Here is a 17,078-nt window from a genome sequence, read left to right as displayed (position 1 = left end):
GAGAAAGGCGTACTGCACATGGAAGAAACGTTGGTGCTTTCTTTATAATGATTGGGAGCATGCTAAGGGTGTCACGCCTGAGCGACGTGTTCCTACTCACTTCCAGACTGTAGGTTGTAATGTATCCATTTTCTCATTATTTGCTATTGTTGTGATTTTCTCTTGCTTCTAAGATTTTTCTTCATGCAGTGACACGAGGCACCATCAAACTCTCCGGACAGGAGCTAGCTGATGTAGAGAAAGTGCTGAGGGTGCCTAAAGAAGATAGACACTTGGGTAAGCTACGACCCTTGTTTCGAAAGTACGGTTTCCAGCCCTTAGTTTCCGAGTGCCAGAGACGAGCGAGTAAGTTGTATCCTCACTTGATCCTTGTTCTTCCCTTTTTTTTTTTATATAGATATATAATGTGGTATTCCTTACTTTGATTTTCCTTGTTCAGTGGAGAAGGTGGGCAAGAAAGTGGAGACTAGCACCAAGAAAAGGAGAATGCCCATGTTAGTTCCTTCAGAAGACATCCTGTTTCACAAGGAAGCTCGCAAGCACCGAGTGAGACCAATCATTAAAACTAAGTCTCGAGAAGAAGTCCTCAAGGTTGCTGCCTCGAAGAAAGCTGAAGCTGAGGCCATTGGATGTGCTGCTGCCATAGTTGCCGGGGAAGATAGGCGATTGTTGCCTCATCTTCCTACTATCAATCCTATCTTTCCTCCAGTTAGGGAGCACATTGGGCAGAAAGGTGATCCTAGTTCTAGCAGCAAGGGTAAAGATAAAGAAGAGGTTGGCAGTGTCCCTTGGAAGGATTTGAAGGTTGCCATGCGACCAAAGGACTTTGGGTATATCAACAATTGCCTGGCAGGGCGTCGATTCACTTTCGATGAGCTCGGAGAGCCTTTAGCTAAAGATGAATCGGATTGTGACCGGATGTTGAAGCTGTCTTCATATGTGAGTGTTACTTTGTCATTTCCTTGTTTTCTCCTCTTTATTAGCATTATTTTGGTAGCGATGATCGTCTTGTCATGCAGGTCATGACTGAGTATCACGACAGACTGCGAGAGGCTGAGCGGTGCAAGGTGAAACTGAAAGAGAATAAGCAGCTTGTGAATGATGCCAGGAAGACGAGCAAAGCTTTGGCTAAGGCCATTGAAGTCAGGGATCAACATTTTGAGAGTTTGAAGAGGCGGAATGGTGAGAACTTGAGACTCAAAGTACAGTTGGAGGCGACTAAGAAACAGTTGGAGACAACTTTGCTCGAGGTTTCCAAGGTTAAAGGGGAGTTGGATAGTGCCTTGGTTGAGGTTTCTGAGCTGAAGAGTAGTATCCCGACTGAGAAGGAAGCTGCTGTGAAGGAGTTCTTGGGTTCCCCGGCCTTTCTCCATGTCCTTAGACCTCGCTGTACCCGGGAAGTTCACTTTGAAAAAAGGAAATGGATGGCTGTCCTTGATCGTTATGATGATGGAAGCGTTCTTCGAAAATATCGTGAAGAAATAGATGAGCATCATCGAAAAGGTGAAACCTTCAACCTTGCCGTTTATTCTAGCAGTGCAGATGAGTCTGGTGATGAGGCTAGTGCTGATGAGCAGAGTCATCAGGGTGATGATGAGTTTGGAAATGCAGAAAATGGCGGTATGACTCATAGTGATATGATCAGGGGTTCAACCTCAGATGAGGATGACTAGAAGTGCTTTCACTTTCTGCATGTACTCTACCTACACTAGTTTGTTGTTTGTATGGCATGTGCCATGTTATAAGCCTGAGAGTTTTTTTTGTTTTGTATGTTTATGAGTGTTTGCATTATCAAGCAAGTGTTTGTATTGTCAAGCTTCAAGTGTTTGCATTATCAAGCTTCAAGTGTTTGCCCTATCATTGATGAATGTTTGACTATGTTTGCATAGATCCTTTGTATAGTCTTGTTGACACATACTTAGATTTGATTTTGTATTGGAAACATTTGCGTTGAAGCTTCAACACTTGAGTGTTTCATTGCTCAGAATGTAAAAGAGTTTAGGGCCGAGTTGGCTAAATCACCTCTTTATTGAATTCATACCAAATGGTCTTTGTTACATAGGATGCCGAACGGCTGTAGCTTAACACTTGTACAATGTGAGTCTATTTGTAATAGTACTTCAAGTGGTCAGCATTCCATGGATGGCCAAGGGTCTTGCCGTCGGAGTTTCTGAGCTTGTAGGAGCCAGGGCGGCTGATGCCGACGACCTCGAACGGTCCGTCCCAGTTAGGACTGAGTGTTCCTTCACTCGGGACCCTATCACATAGTAATCTTTTCTTCAGTACCCAGTCTCCCACTTTGAAAGAGCGAGGTTTGACCCTTGAGTCGTAGTAGTTGGAAATGCGCTGCTTGTAGGCGACATTCCTCAGGTGAGCCTGATTTCTGTGTTCCTCGACTAGATCCAGGTTGAGGGTGAGTTGTTTGTCGTTCTCACTCTGCATGTAATTCTGGATTCGGTATGTTGCTTGCTCAAGCTCAACCAGGACAACTGCTTCTGTACCAAAAGCAAGTGAGAATGGAGTTTCTCCTGTGGAAGTCCGATATGAAGTGCGGTATGACCAAAGAACTTGGGGTACGAATTCTGGCCAACAACCTTTAGCTTTGTCCAAGCTAGTTTTCAGAATGCGCTTGATTATTTTGTTAACGGCCTCGACTTGTCCATTAGACTGGGGATGGGCTGGAGAGGCAAAACATAAGTTGATGTTGAACTTAGAGCAAAACATCTTGAACTTCTTGTTGTCGAACTGCCGCCCATTGTCCGTGACTATCGCATTGGGAATGCCGAATCTGCAGAGGATGTTCTTCCATACGAAGTCTTCTATTTTTCCCTCAGTAATGGTTGCCAAGGGTTCTACTTCAGCCCACTTTGTGAAGTAGTCAACTGCAACGATTGCATAGCGGACTTTGCCCTTCCCTACAGGCATTGGGCCGATCAAATCAAGTCCCCATTGGGCGAAGGGCCAAGGGTTGATCATAGGAGTAAGCGGCTCGGGAGGGGAGTGAGGGATAGTTGTGTAGCGTTGACACTTATCACATGAGCGAGATATTCTGATGGCATCTTGGTGGAGTGTTGGCCAATAGTATCCTTGGCGAAAAGTCTTGTGTGCTAGGGACCGAGACCCAGCATGATCTCCGCAGACTCCTTCATGTATTTCCCGAAGGACAATTTCCGCCTCCGCAGGTGTAAGGCATCTTAGGTATGGCAGGGTAAAACCGCGCTTGTAGAGTTAGTCATTAATGATCAGGTAGCGGGCAGACTTGTATCGAATCTGCTTAGCTTGGACTTTGTCATTTGGAAGGGTGCCATGGGCAAGGAATTTATAAATTGGGGTGATCCAACTATCTCATTGTTGTAAATTGCACACCTCCGCGACCATGGTGCTTGGTGCTGCCAACAATTCGACATGAATTTTTCTCCCAATCTTGTCTTCCACTGCCGAGGCGAGGCGAGCTAAAGCGTCTGCATGACTGTTTGCCGCTCGAGGAACTTGGGTGATCTGGTAGTGGAAGTGCTTGAGCAAAAGTCGTGTTTGCGCAAGATATGCTGCCATGGAGCTATCCTTAGCATCAAAGTTGTTCGTGACTTGGTTGACCACTAATTGGGAGTCACTGAAGATATCAATTTGTTTAACCCCAAGGTGCTTGGCCAAACGTAAGCCTGCTAGAAGGGCTTCGTATTCGGCCTCATTGTTCGATGCCTTGAATTTGAAACGAAAAGCGTATTCTATCGCCACTTTGTCCGGGGTAGTGAGGACTAATCCTGCTCCGCAGCCCTGTTGGTTGGATGAGCCATCAACATACAGACTCCATGATGGGGTTGTTGATTCTATCTTCTGAGTTTCCGATGGTAATGAAGCTACTGCTTCAGGTGTAGAAGCAATGTCAACAGGATATGTGAAGTCGGCGATGAAATCTGCTACTGCTTGCCCTTTTTCGGCTGGTTTTGGTTGGTAGGAGATGTCAAACTCACCCAATGCTATCGCCCATTTAATCATTCACCCAGACGTGTCAGGACTCTGGAGTATCTGTCGAAGAGGGTGATTGGTAAGCACGATGATGGCGTGTGCTTGGAAATAAGGGCAAAGTTTTCGAGCAGACATGACCAATGCTAGAGCTAATTTCTCAATGTTGGAGTATCGTGTCTCCGCATCTTGTAGGGCCTTGCTAGCATAGTAGACGGGCCGTTCGACACCACTGTCCTTTCGAATAAGAACAGAACTGACTGCTGAAGCCGAAACTGATAGATAGATAATGAGAGTATCACCAACTTCTGGTTTGGAGAGCAGATGGGCTTTACTCATGTACTCTTTGAGGTTCCTGAATGCCTTGGCACATTCCTCCGTCCATGTAATGTATTTCTTATTTCCCTTGAATGTTTTGAAGAAAGGAGCACATCTGTCTGTGGCCTTAGAGATGAATCTGGTTAAGGCTGCCACCTTGCCAGTAAGGCTTTGGATGTCTTTTGAAGTTACTGGCTCTTTCATGTCGAGGATTGCTTTGATCTTTTCGGGGTTAGCTTCAATGCCTCGTTGGCTAATCATGAAGCTTAAGAATTTGCCAGAGCCCACGCCGAAGGCACATTTGTTGGGGTTCAACCTCATTCGATACCTCTTTAGAATGGTGAAAGTTTCAGATAGGTTGGTGATGTGTTGGTCAGCATGTTTGCTCTTGACTAACATATCATCAACGTAAACTTCCATGCTCTTCCCAATCTGTTCGGCGAACATTGAATTGACCAGTCTCTGATAAGTTGCTCCTGCATTCTTTAGGCCGAAAGGCATGACTTTGTAGCAATATAGTCCCCTGTCAGTAGTGAAGGCTGTGTGTTCTTGGTCTGAGGGGTTCATGAGGATTTGGTTGTATCCTGAATAAGCGTCCATGAAGCTCAAGAGCTCACACCCTGCCGTAGAGTCTATAAGTCTATCAATGAGAGGAAGGGGGAAACTATCCTTCGGGCATCCTTTGTTTAGGTCGGTGTAGTCGACACACATTCTCCACAAGACCTTCTGAAGCAAGAGACTTTCCTTGGTCGGATTTTTCTTAATAAGGACAACATTTGCTACCCATGTTGGGTAATTGACTTCACGGACGAAGCCTATGTCCTTGAGTTTTTCAACTTCTGCTTTCATCGCCTCGTATCGTTCAACATCATAAGATCTTCGCTTCTGTTTTACTGGTTTGGTCTTGAGATCAATACTCAAGTGGTGACAGATGATATCGGGAGAGATGCCCGGCATATCTTTATATGACCAAGCGAAGACCTCGGTGTTCTCTTACAAAAAAGAGATCAGCGACAACCGAAGGGGTGGTGACAAAGTGGTGCCAATCTTCACCATGCGATTTGGATGGTCTTTGGAGATAGAGACATTCTCTAACTCTTCAGCGGGTTGTGCTTGCTGGGTGAATGAGTCATCTCGAGGGTCGTCGGGTTGACTGTTGCCATCATGAAGATTCAAGTTGGCTTCATCTGGACTGGTCTTTACTACCTGGTTATGTATAGAGAGGGTCTCCTTGGGGACAGGCAGGTGTTGTTGCTTAACTGAAGTGTTGTAACATGATCGAGCACTAAGTTGATCTCCCCTGATGTATCCATTGCCGAAAGGGGTTGGAAACTTCATCAACAACATATGTATGGATACCATGGCCTTGAGATCATTGATGCCTGTGCGCCCAAAGATGACATTGTATGCCGTCGGGCAATTGACCACTAGGAAGTTAGTGGTAATAATAGCTGTGTAGGGGCCTGTACCAATGGTGAAGGGTAAGTGTATACTCCCTAAAGGTTGCACGATATCGCCAGAGAAGCTTATCAGAGGAGAAATCGAGCGATCGAGCAAGTGTTCAGCTACATTAAGTGCCTTGAAAGCTTCAGCAAACATGATATTGACTGAAGCACCTGTGTCTATCAGGATTCGTTTCACATCAAAATTTGCTATGTGAGCCTCCACGATCAGCGGGTCGTTGTGAGGGTAGATGATACCTCTTTCTTCCTCAGGGTAGAAACATATTGGATCCCAGTTAGGCTTTTGATACTTGCCTCCCCTGATGTCTTCCACGTGAAACACTTGATGGCCAGGTCTCAAAGTTTGTTCACTGTTTTTCATGGCCCTATTGGAAGATTCAGACATAGGTATGCCGCCGCTTATAGAATATATCACATTCACCTGGCGTTGGTTACGGTTATCCTTTGGAGGGTGAAGGAGGAACTGATCAATTTTTCCTTCACGTGCCAAAGCTTCAATATGATCACGGAGGATGACGCACTTCTCGCCATCATGGCCATTATACTCGTGGTAGCAGCAAAACATGCCCGTGTTTTTCGTGGACTTGTAATCTGGCTGTCTTGGCTTTGGCTTTGGTATCAAATGAGCTATACTGGGGTAGATGGCCGCGCATGTAGCGTTCAAAGGTGTGTATGTCTCATACCGAGGGTAGGGCCTGTCTTGACACGTGATTGGCCCACTGCATTGACTGCTTGGGGACGGGCGTTATTGTGACGATATCCTGAGTTATCGCGATAGTGCCCCTTATTCTTTTTATTAAAATGAGATTGGTGAGGATGGAAATCTTTCCTTTTGCCCTGGGATTGATATGTCTGCTGACTTGGCGAAGCATTAAATGAGGCAGGGGGTGTGCTGCTACCGTTTGGAAGGTTGAGGTCTTCTCATTTGGTTGGATCTGGCCTCCACTCCCTACTTGCTGATAAGGGGTTACTGTAAGGGGTTTCCCTTGATATGTCCTTGCCTCGGCTGAGGCATGGTTGTAAGCTTGTGTCATCACCTCAGAGTAAGTCTTCCAAGTGTTGGCATTGATCATGTACTTGAAGAAACAGTCACGTAAGCCTGTCGTGAAGGCCTTGAGGGCAGTCTTGTCATCTGCCTCAGCGCAACGAGAATACTCATGGCTGAAGCGGCCAGCATACTTTCGTAATGACTCATCTGGCTTCTGGCGAATAGTGTACAAGTCATCTGCGGAATGCAAGCGATCGGTCTGGAAGATGTGTTGAGAGACAAACAGCTTCCTCAACTCTTCAAATGAGTCTACTGTCTCAGGCGGAAGACGGCAATACCAATTTAAAGCTCAGCCAGAGAGGGTGGAGGGGAAGAGAAGGCACCGTTCTTCGTCGGTGTGTCTCCGGTATACCATGGTGGACTCAAAGAGGTTAAGGTGTTCAATCGGGTCTTCCTTTCCAGTATAGAGTTGTAAGCCAAGCTTCTGCTTTGTCTTTGCTTGGAGGGGGGTGTTGAGGATCCTTCTTGTGAGGGGCCCAGGCCTGGGTTGGTTCCAGTCAGGTATCTCGGCTTGACGTTCAGCCTTCAACTTGTTTACTTCCTCCAGGAGCTGTAGGACAAGGGGGTCCTGAGTGGAGTCGTGCACCACTGAAGGTTTCTTCCGTAAGTCCCCATCGCCTCTTGTAAGTAGGAAAGTTTGATCAAGATAACGTGATTTTTCCTTGGACTCATCACACTGACTCCTAGAGTGAGTATGTCGGAACATTTCCGAGTCCCCTGTACCTTCATGTTCTTCTGGGACTTGTTGCCCATTCCCTAGATTAACTGCTGGCCTGGGTCGTGGGAGAGGACCGAGTCTTTCAGAAACTCTTGGGTCATTGATCTTCGAGCTTATGTGGATGGGATTCTCTCGACGTTGCTTTAGGAAGTCTCGACAATCGCGATAGACGGCTTTTGATCCTTCCACTCCTTTTGTGAGGAGGTGCTTTCCTCTACTCCTTCTGCTTCGGGTTGAAGCAGCTGGGTTGAGAGAAGTCTCATGTTGATTATCACATTGATGTGTAGCTCGATCCTTATCAGGGATGTCCGTGTTGGATATCGGTGACCCTTCGTGTTGGGGGGCATTCAGATGATTGTTGACCTCAGCAGGGGCGACAAGCTTGTGTGCTTGAGCATGCCTAGCCTCGTGAAGCATCTCAAAACGTTTTTCATACTGCTCCTGGAGAACCTCGTTCCTCATCACTATCTTGTTGTTCTGAGCTTCTAACTCATCAACTTTAGCTTGAAGAGTAACTCTATTTCCTTCCTGCTTTCGTTGCTTCATACTAGGTCCAATGGGGGTGTCATTCTGTGTGCTATGGCTTCTTTCGCTCCCCATGTCGGAGAGAGATGCTTGGCCAAAAGAGAGTGTACGAGCAGTGGAAACCAGCTTGACAAAGCTGAAGAGAGTGGGAATAAGTGTCGTTTCCCACAGACGGCGCCAAATGTTGATGCACAAAATCAGCGAGGACTTTGGTACAACAGAAAGTGTCAGGTTTGTGACCTTCGCTTGGTTGCTTCGATCACTAGTGAAGATAAGTACGTAAATGAATAGGGACAGGGAAGCAAACACAAGATGTACGTGGTTCACCCAGATCGGCTATGTCCACGGAGTAGAGGAGTTCTCATTAATTGTGAAGGGTTTACACAAATACATAGGTTCAAGCTCTCATTTTGTGAGTTCTAGTGAATAGTTTAGTACAAAATGACATTAGAGATTATTGTGGGAGAATGATCCCTATTTATAGAAGAGAGTTTCTAGTTTTGTTCTAACATTGACACGTGTCGTGTTGTAATTGGCTTCTGATGTTGACACGTGTCGAGCTGTGATTGGCTTCTGATGTCGACACGTGTCGCATTGTGATTGGCCTCCTGGTTGAAGGGAAGCTCTTCTGGGTCCTTGACGGTATAACGTTGACCGGTGCTCAGTAGTTTCGGGATTGGTCAAGTATGGTACAAACAGTTGACATTTTGCATCACCAATTTATTGTAAGTATCTTATATAAGAAAATATTCTGGTAGAGGCTTTTCGGCACACCTATGTTTTTGCATATTTTCTTATGTGCCATTAATTTATTAAAATGTATTTAGGTACAGACATCTCAGTACACTAGTTTAATATAATATGTTTAGGTATGAATATTTCGGTATACTAGTTTAGTATAATATATTTAGGTACAGATATAATGGTACACTAATTTAGTATACCATGTTTAGGTATGGACTTTTTGGTACACTTATGTTTTTCCATATTTTCTTATATTCCACTAATTCATTATAATATATTTAGCTACGGACATTTGAGTGCACTAGTTTAGTAAAATACTAGCAAAAGTGTGCCTGCGTGATGTTGTGGGTGTTTAAAACCGTACCAAGCATGTAAAAAATTGTATATAAGTGTACAACTATATTAAGTGTTCAATGGTAGGGTTTACAACTCTACTTACACAAATTTACAACTCTTTTGCAAGAATCACATACTTGACAAAAATTCAAACCCATAAATTCCTACCCCCCCCCAACTTGGAAATGTTAGGCAAGTCTTAAGCAGCTTGAATCATTAAATTTGAGTTGGAAAAAGCTCTCTGTTACCTACTCTGCTAGCTGGAAGTGTCCCCAAATTCGACACTATCATCAGTACCAACACATTTCACACACTCCCGCTTCCCAAACACATTATAATACTTACATGATGATAGGTTAAAATTCAGATATGCGACCTTAACGACACATAAAATTCGACACTATCATCAGCACCAACACATTTCACACACTCCCGCTTCCCAAACACACTATAATACTTACATGATGATAGGTTAAAATTCAGATATGCGACCTTAACGACACATAAGAATAAGAGAAAGTACAGAGATCAAATAGATGCTTTATTTCTCTCTGTCTCATCCTGTTCAAATTATTTTGCTACTGAAATCAAAAGTACTAAGTTCTTTAAACAAAACAAAGAAAAAAAAAAGCAAGTCAAAATGTGGAAATCTGAAGGTAGAAAGCTTGAATTAGGGTGGCTTGTTTTTTGAGTGCACAGAGAGACAAAAGAAGGAAACAGGGTTCCTAGCATAACACAAAACATATTATTGTATACAACGGAATACCTGCTGCTAAATAAGAGCAACACTTTAGAAGTAAAAAGTTGAAATTGTTTTCCTTGAGCCAGTGGCGGAGCCAAAATTCTGAATGAGGAGGGGTATTTCACAAATATGTGTGTGTATATATATATATATATATATATATATATATATATAAGTGTGTGTAAAAAGTTGAATTCATAACATGTTGACATATGCAATTTGTGTAATCCTCATAAAATTGAAAAAATTCTCTTAAATTCAATACTAAGAAGAAAAAAATGTAAAAACCCAAACAACCAAGTAAGAGGTAGGTTGTGGAAGGCTAAAGAAAATACAAAGAAGTAGAAAAAGAAGGAAAAGGGGGAGAGGTCTGCAAATAAAGAAGGTGGGTTGCTTTAGAAAATTATAGGGTGTATATTACTGTTAGGTGAGAGAATCGAACCAGAAGTGGGGTTGCTTTTTCCATTTAAAATTGCACATCTCTTTTAAAACTCCCCTGCCAAACTTATCGTTGCATTAGACAGCCGAAAAGATTTAAAATCAAAACAGTTTAACGACGTCATTTGCTTCATCTTCTTCCATGAGGTTCATGCCTCAGATGAAGTCAGGATGGGCCAGGGACTATCCTAGTCCCTTGGTGGCTCCGCCCCTACCTTGAGCACAAAGGGCGTCCGAGTCTGCAAAGAAAAGGCCCATAAAAGGAAAAATGTCAGGGTCTCTTGAAACTGAAAACAAAACCAAATTAAATGCACATGTATGATCCGAGGCTGCAAACAAAACCCATGTAAATTTGAATAGAAAACCCTTTAATTGTTCATATTTCTCAGGACATGTATATATATATATATATATATATATATATATATATATATATATATATATATATATATATACATGTCTCGGGCTAAGATTATATAGGTAGTTATATTATATACAACCTTGAAGAACTACGTAATTCATAAGTAATTGGAAGAACTACGTAAAATTGTTAAGGTGATGGCAGAACGGCCTATAGTGCTCAAATTTATTTTCAAAACTATTTTCTTTTATTCTCTTTACTTTGCCAATTTATTTAATTATTTTTAATTAAATTCATTTTTACTATTTTAGGTCATAAAATCACCTTTTTCCAAACTTTGTTTTCAAATAATTAATTAAGATTTGATATTTACATAAATTATTCATTCAATCTCTGTGGAGAACGACCTTGCTTGAGCTGCTATACTACGATAACCTTGTACTCTTGCAAGTATTTTTAAGTGTTTTTATCTCTACCTTTGGAGGTGGTAAAATCCCTATCAACTACAAAATAAAAATGGAAATTAGTTTAAGATTTTATCCCACTGCATATGAAGTTCGTAAGTCTTGCCTTTAGGTCTATTTAGATAAATTTTGTCATGAGAGTGTTCATCTTCGCTAGTTATCAAAAAAAGTAATGTTAAGGAGACTAAATTTGTAGACTAAATTTACAAACTAAATGATGTGTCACTAATCGGAAATGAGCACATAAGTAAGGATTCCATGTCATTTAGTTTTCAAAATCTAGTCTACAAATTTAGTTTCCATAACATTACTCTATCAAAAATCGTACTGTACATCTTAGTCCACCAATCAGATATACATATATTAGTAACAACTTGTTTTCCGGTATTATCATATTAAAAGGCCAAAGGAGAAGCATCGTGTTCACTAACTCGCATCGATGTCAGTATTCATGCTCATCTTCATTTCTCAACAAACTCACATCAATTAAAAGCCCTACCACCTACAAACTTAGACTTCTTTCTTTGTCATATATAGTTATGTAGAAACTTCATCTCATATTCCAATTGAGACCTTGCACCCTCGTTCCCAGTAAAATAAAATACTATGACTTTTCTCCTTATCAAGTATCGTGTTAATGACTACCACTTAGAAAATGAGGCTTTCTTGCTTTTTGACTAAATCATTATTAACTTTTTTTTTTTCGCTAGCTTCTAATGAATATCTCATCTCCCTCCAAGGTCGTTCTTCGTATTCACATGGTGCATCAATCAGCATCCACATCTTCTTAAACAAAAGTTGATTTTTACAAAGGAAAATACTCTTATTCTCTCCTTATGTGAAGTCATATTATTTGTCTTTTGATAAACATGATGCATAAGATGAAGAAAAATAGCGTGTTAAAGTCACAATCCCTTTCCAAGTCGAGGAAAATTTATTCGTTCATGTCATGCTTCGATCCCGACATACATTCAGAATCAACACATGACTTCACCAAATACCCGTATCTCAACATACCCCACCTCCGGGATATGGCAAATCACAACTCGAGAATCGAATCGCATAGTAATTTTTCGTATACTTTATGGCTGCATCTAACCTCCTCATTAGACTGCCTACATACCCTCATTAGGGATCAAGTCATTCATAGTTCGTCGTTCACTAATTTAGACATTTATTCTAGTGCGTTCTAACAGGAATACATAACATTCTGTAATCAATTATTAGAACTTGACATGCATGACATTACCAAGTTTAGGCTACAAAACAAACCAACATGCCATTCAAGATTCTCATTCCATCCATCATATAAATTCCATGTTTTCAGCATGATAGTTCCATCCACAGCATGTAACATATCTAATAACCAACGAAGCACATATTATTCTCAAGCCACATTGATCAACTAAAATAATCATAATAATAACAACCATAACCAAGGTCATTCCGCAATCCCATCAATCAATCAATTCATGAATCAAAGATACATGATCTTAGCATTTAATTATGTTAATCAATGAATGTAGTAACATATCATTTCACAAATTTAAACAAGGAACTCTAAATAATTTCCTACTTGGATTATGAGAAATAACATGGTAAATCTATTTTATATTCACAAGGTCTATTGATGAGTCAAAATTATATTATATGTTTCACCCTATTCTTAGTATAATTTGATAATTATTTTGATAGAATTTTGATATTGTGCTTTATATTTTCAACATAGGAAATTTGACTTCCTCTGGAGCAAAACATGACCAAACAGACGAATTTTGGAGTGATTTCGTATGTTCCTTAGCTTGTTCGTGTCAAAATCTCAGCAATTTCTACCAAGCGGTTATTTTTTGGAGATTAAATGAAGGAGCAGTGCGCGTTGTTGGAAATTGACGTTTCTAGGCTTAAACTGTGTTTTTGGAGCCTAAGATGACTTCAGATGGGTTCGTGACCTTCTGGAGAAGTGTTCAGAATAGTCAAAGTTTAAGTTCATAAATTTTGGGCTAGTTTTGGAGCTGATTTGGGTCCAGAACGTGGCTGTGCAGAATTTTGGGCAAATTTACCAAGCCAATTTAGGATTAGGTTTCCTAATTTATTTCAATTTATTTAGTTTCCTAGTCTTATTCTAAGACCTTTTATTAGGAGGATTTTATTTAGAGTAGTATAAATAAGCCTTTTGGCAGACCTAGGGGTTTTTTTTAGAGAGAGAACGCATGCAATTTTTTGGAGAGAAGATTTGGGACAAAGTTTAGAGATTTTCAAATTTTATTCTACAAGGTGTTTTCATTCTTTTTCTAGTTTAATACAATTATGTTGATTTTAATTATGAATATGCGTAACTAATTTTATTTTGCTAGGGTGAGGCCATGATCCTTAGCAAGAATATGTAGTCTCTTTTAATTTGCTTATGAATTCATGCATGCAAGTTTTGGATTGTTAATCACTGTGCTTTAAACTATCTATTTTTCTTAGTGATTCGCGACCATTAGGATAATTAGAAAAGTAATTTGATGCAATTTTGGTAGAGGGCTGTCCCTAAAATTGACTAAGGCTTCTTGTGGTTAATATGTGCAACCTCTTAGGATGGACGACACGTTTTAAGGGTTATATGGTTTTTTCAAAAGGGTTTTCATAAAACTTAATTAGTCTTGCATGTTCACATTCGATCTGAACACAACAGACGAGTTGCATGTTAGATATATGTTCTATGTTGGAGGTTTCAGGTAGGATATACTCTAGGAAAACCTAACCTTCAAGATATGCATGTATGGTTCATAAGTAATTTAGAAGAGTTACATAGGATTGTTAGGGTGACGGCAGAACCCTAGTACTTTCTCACTTTGAATTGTAAAAATTGTTTCTTCCTCCTTCCAGTTGGGGTTTTTAAGTAATCTTTTTAATTAAATTCGTTTTTCTTAATTTAGGCCGTTAAATCACCTTTTTCAAAGACTTTGTTTTAATTAATTAGTTGGGAATTGATTTCACGTCAATCTATTTAAATTAGTCCTTGTTGAGAACGACCTTACTTGAGCCAATTATACTACGATAACCTTGTTTCTCTTGCAAGTATTTTAGGTGTTTTTAACCCTTTTGTGCAGGTGGTAAAAATCCTATCATCTATTGTGGGTAATTCTCATTCACTCGAATCTAGGGTTCTAGACTAACCTTATGGGAATGAGCAAGAGCAAGGATTCCAGACCACTCAATGGAACCAAAATATCAAGTGGTGTCTCATAATCTACCCAAACCTATCATATGTAAAATCAGTGCCTCCATCATGAGAATGGTGCACCGGCCAAACGGAACTTGGATAAGTTGCGGAGCTCAGGTGAGTGACAATAATACAAGTATGTGATAATCAATAAAAGAAAAGACCATCGATCACAGTTTATAAACCTCAAATATAAGTTTGTAAATATGAAAATATAGTTAAGTCTCAACAACTCCGAAGGACTCACCCAGACATCCAACGGCTTTTCCCATTCAAACCCCCAAGATTCTCAAAAACCATTGTTCATATGTACATTAAAAACTAGGGCTAGAGGGACGCAGTTCGGCCGAAGCCTACATAAGTAACCAAACAAGAAGTGGCCCCCCATGGCAAATTAACCAAGCAGAGCCACCCCCTGAGTAACCATGTAGGTAGTGACCCTCCCCGCGCCCCCCCCCCCACCCCCAATCGCAGATTAACCAAGCAGAGTCACTCCCATGAATCTGCTAGGTAGTGATCACCCATTGCGGATTAACCAAGCATGATCACCCCTAAGTATGTATGGCCATAAGGATCGCCCATCGCAGATTAACCAAGCAAAGTCACACCTATAAAACTGTTAGGCAGTGATCACCCATCGTGAATTAACTAAGCATTATCACTCCTAAGTATACATGGCCATAAGGATCGCCCATCGCGGATTAACCAAGTGCGATCCATAAATAATATGGTCCCCCATTGCGGATTAACCAAGTAAGACCATCCATGTACCACTGCTACATGGTGCAGACTCGGTGTCACCTAACCCCGTGACACTAGGGTAACGGTCCCCTACTAGCCCTCGCATTTCTCAACATTTCAAATGTATATTTATAACACAATTCATAAATATTTCAATATGCACTTCAATTCACCTTTTCACAAATATTTCCAATCCATAAATCAAATCACATTTAATAAAAATAGATCGATGACCAATTATAAAATCACATTTTAACAGAAAACACATTTACAAAACCAAGTCATATCCACAAAGGATACTTATAAGAAAACAGGGTAAAAACCATATCACATATATTAAAGTCACTCACCAAGACAAGTCCGCAAAGCCTCATTGAGTCTCTAGCAATACTAATTTTAGTAAAATAAATGATTCAATACCTATTGACCAAAAGTCAACTTCAGATCAACGGTGGGGTCCACATCTCTACGTAATTTGATCCAGAAGATCTACACATGGATTTTGGATCCGTAATCTTCTAAAATCCACATTATTCCTCTAGAACAACATACTAAAATTTCATCACGATCCGACGGTCGGATCGTCAATTCATATTTTGATCAAGTAATGTATCATAATGAAATTAGGTTCAAACGATCAAACCACGTCATACGAATATCAAATACAAATCCAGCACATCTAATTGAACTTAGAAAGGCATCGTCGGCCCACTGGCCGAAGCACCGCCGCCCGCACTGCTGCCGGTGGCGGTCGGCCGCCCCGACTCGCCGAAAAATTCAACAATTTCAAAAAATTACCAAATTTTACAGGCAAGTATATCTCAGTGTGGGGATCAATTTTCATACCTGTGGCCAAGTCCAATTCGGCCGAGAAGTGTCTCAATTTCATCCAAACACGTTGGAGACCCTAGAAATGGGTGTTCCTCGATTCATCGCCAAAACGAACTTCGACGCCTCATCCAATGCTTGGGCCTTGGTCCAGGGGTTGAGAGGAGTCTATTGGTAGTGATGATCGACGGTAATCATTGTCGGAATCACTGTAAAATGAGAAAACTCGCAGGAAAACCCTAGGCACTTTGTGGCTTCGACCTAGAAAAATGGAAAGGAAAAATAGACATCTAACACTACAGGGATGTAGGACTCGTCAAGAGCTTTCTATGGACACCAAGATTACCCAAAACGGAAGTCGGATGAAGAAGATATGGCCAGGTCAAAAATGGTAGTTCGCGGGTGAAAAATGACCCATTTTTGGGTCTCTCCTTCCCCTCCTTACTCTCTCCTTCCATTGGTCACTCTTCCCTTCCTTTTCTCTCCCGCAACCTCATCTTCTTCTCTCTCCCGCTGCCACCTGGCAGCATCCAGTCCCTCCTTTTTTTTTCTTTTTTCTTTTTCCCTTCCTTCCTGATTCGTTCTCCTTTTCTCTCCCATTTCTAATTGGTCCCTCACTCTCTTATCTCATTAGTCCTTTTCCCACAAGGTGGGAGTTTCAAAATAAATTTAAAATCTATAATTTAGTAACAACTTCAAATGTCTGTAACTATATCGTTAAAACCCGGACTCCCAAACGGCTTTCGCCTATGTGCTCGTGGTTTCGAGATCTATTCGAAAACGTTACTTGTGACCTCGAAAGGTCAACGAGTCTTAAAGATTAATTACGAAAATTCAAACCCGATAACTATTCGATTTAAGCTCAAAATTTGCGGAATTAAAATTAAGTAATAAAAATAACATAAACGTGAAATACGAATTTAAATTGCGAGATACATAATGAATGGTGAAATTCCGGAGACGGGATTTCACAGTTCAACATTTATGCCCCATGCTAATTTTCCTTATAAATTTAATAAAAGAAGAATAATCCTTCGGATAATCGTTGGAACACACACATAATTCCAAAATTTTGGATAGAAAGTGATAAGAGAGTTTTCATTCTTGGATTGATTTCCTATGAGTGTTGAGTACCCAGCATCCACGTCACTTCAATGATTCAATCTCTCAGTATTACGTTT

General features: G+C 41.0%; 2 long non-coding RNA genes across 2 annotated transcripts in view; both read right to left on the bottom strand.

The window, feature by feature from the left end:
* Nucleotides 1-9,318: 9,318 nt before the first annotated feature.
* Nucleotides 9,319-17,078, bottom strand: part of LOC103418469 (uncharacterized) — a 28,603-nt gene continuing 20,843 nt past the window's right edge. The window contains exon 3 of the long non-coding RNA XR_011573664.1: nt 9,319-9,368. This is a non-coding gene — a long non-coding RNA (uncharacterized lncRNA). The remainder of the gene's footprint in view (nt 9,369-17,078) is intronic.
* Nucleotides 10,294-16,350, bottom strand: LOC139190572 (uncharacterized). The gene is made up of 2 exons (XR_011574879.1): nt 15,916-16,350; nt 10,294-10,534 (listed from the first exon to the last, which is right to left on the bottom strand). It is a non-coding gene; the product is annotated as an uncharacterized lncRNA (long non-coding RNA).

Source organism: Malus domestica, chromosome 02 (assembly GCF_042453785.1).
Source record: "Malus domestica chromosome 02, GDT2T_hap1".
Lineage (NCBI taxonomy): Eukaryota > Viridiplantae > Streptophyta > Magnoliopsida > Rosales > Rosaceae > Malus > Malus domestica.
This window is presented reverse-complemented; position numbering and strand designations above follow the sequence as displayed.